We start from the raw sequence: 2,738 nt of genomic DNA, 5'->3' as shown, positions 1-2,738 counted from the left end.
CCATACTCGTTCCCTTCACTAAATTTTCCTTGCTCATTAGAGGTCATTCTTGGCTATTGACTCGAGTTTCAATTCCTCTGTTACTTACACCCACTGATTTCTTCATCCCTTGTTTGCTTTGTCAAAAAATTTATACATTAAAATTTTTTGTTGTCCATATTGGAAATTCGTAAGCTTATTTCCAATAAAGCAAAAAGAAAATTTTTGGTCATTTTATCTTCCCTCCTTATACCCTCACCAGAAAGACCACCTTCACCACCATTCACCTTTTATGGTTCTTGTAGTGCGACAATGTCAAGGACAAGAAACATGAAATCCTTTGACCCTCCTTCCTGCCCTCTCTTGGAAAGACTGAATCTCCTCAACCAACTTGAGCCACTCAACCTTAATTTTTTCCTTGTAAGATTCCTTATTAACATTTTTAAGCCACCAAAGGAAACCAAATTTCCCTCTTTGTCATCCTTAAAAAATTCACTATAATTGAAACCCATCTCCGACCATACCCACTCTAACAAAGATTCCACACCTATAATCAAGTCTTTTGGAAATAATGATGTCAACAGCCACTTGACCTCCTCTTTTGTAAAAGTCAGCTCCAAAACCCATGCCATAACCATAGCAACAATATCTACATTTATTGTTTAATGATGGGTCAAATTTTGAAATAACTCCCCTATCATTCCCTTCACTAGATTTATCACTTCTGGCATTGGGCAAAGGAGCAAGTGGAAAAGGTGATGGTTTTGGATGGGGCCATAAAGATATTTCTATTTTTGAGTTGTCTAAAATGTAAAGGTAGCCTCCATTCCTTTCTCTCTGTCGCTATCCTTACCAGTCACTTTCCTAAAAGTTTTGCACTTTATAATTAAGAACTTTACCTCTGCCATGTTTTATAACAAAAATGCCCACAAACTTGCTTAGATCGCACACTTTGATCTAACACTTCAATCTATCATACATCACCTCTCCATCCTTTCAAATTAAAAAATATCTTTTCATAATGAGAACATTCATTACATATTTCCTATATCTCCTAATCATTTTACAAGTCTAATAATTCACTTTAGTCATCACCCTTCATTTATTTCATTGTTGCACCACTTTCCTTTCAATGATTAGTAAAGGACATATTACCTTTTAAAAAAATCAACAAAACACCTCCTTCTAATGATTGCCCCATTCAAAATAACCTTTTCCTACTTTCAAACAATTTTTTTCCCATTTTGATAATTGGTCAGCTTCACCATTAGACTCCCTAAAAACATGACATATTTTGAAATCTTCCAAAGATTCTGGCTTCTTATTTACAACAATAAAAAAAAATTCTAGATGCCATGTAGAGATATTATTTCTTCTTATTACCTCCACCACCACCATCAAATCCCCTTCCACAATCACTCTACCACCTCCCAATTTCTTTGCACACTGAATTGTTAATAAAGCTGCCTGCAACTCTACTTCATTATTAGTCCCATCCAATAATAAATTTTCCCCAAAGGCTAGAGTTTCCCCATTCCAATCTTGAATTATAAAGCCAAATCTTGATCTACTAGAATTTCCCATTGTAGCCCCATAAAAATTAGTGTTTATCCAACCCTCCTCTAGTGTTATCCACACTAACTTTAATCTCTATTCTTCTTTAGATTTATCCTTTTTTAGAGCTCCATCTTGTCTAATTTTGATCCCTAGCTATTCTTTTTTAATAGCTCTATCACCTTTCGTAAAGACACATTTCCTCTATTCCTTCCTAAACACTACAACACTTACCACTTCTTCTATAGAATGACCAATCCCACTCAAGAGTTTTTCCATTGGATCTGAGGTCTCTTGAAAATTTCTCCTATTTCTCTCCTTCCACACCTCTTATATTAAAATAGATGGGCTAACCTTCCACACACTTTCAAGCATGTTTCTCTTTCTCATCTATGGCCAAGATGAAAAATGAAAAGAAATCCACTCAATAATTTCTCCAAAGCCCTTTCCAACCCAGCTTAACTTGCACATGTCTCCAACATTCCTTTGCTACATCACAATGTAACAACAAATGATCTACTGATTCTTCCTCCCTCAAACACATCACACATTATGAAAAACCCTAAAACCTTAATCCCTTCCTTCTTTTCCCTATCAAAATTTGACCTTGAACAACTAACCAAGAAAATATCCCTGCTTTTGGAAAGATCTCCTTATTGCAGAATAAATCTCTAGCTTCAAATTTATCTTCCATTCTTTGTGATAATAAGTCATAACCTAACTTAATAGAACACTCACCTAAAGATTATGCACACCATCTAATCTTGTCACTTCTTTCTATTAAGAAGACTTTTCTCCTAGAGAATGCACTTTTTAAATATTTTTGTTGTTGAAGAGATAGACCATCCACCCTCCAATCCTTCCAGACCCAAATTTTACCCAACAAACCTTCTGACTCTATCATATAGTCTTTGACCTTACAACCCCATAAGTCACACAAACTTTCTTTGAGCTCTTTATCCTGACACTCCTCATCAAGAACCTTATATTCATTCCAAGAATCCTCCCAATAATTTTCTTGACCCTCATCACCAACCATCCATGAAATGTGATTGCTAATAATGTGTCTATAGGAGATAATGAAGTTTCGTATAGCCGATCCTCTTAAAGGATTTTAAATTGTCAAGATCCTTGTCCGTTCATTAAAATCTAGATATTTGGCTCTTTAAATTTTAGTCCATAACTATTCTAAATTTGAAACTATT

Source organism: Cupressus sempervirens, chromosome 4 (genome assembly GCF_028749045.1).
Source record: "Cupressus sempervirens isolate cs-2001-9-10 chromosome 4, ASM2874904v1, whole genome shotgun sequence".
NCBI lineage: Eukaryota > Viridiplantae > Streptophyta > Pinopsida > Cupressales > Cupressaceae > Cupressus > Cupressus sempervirens.
This window is presented reverse-complemented; position numbering follows the sequence as displayed.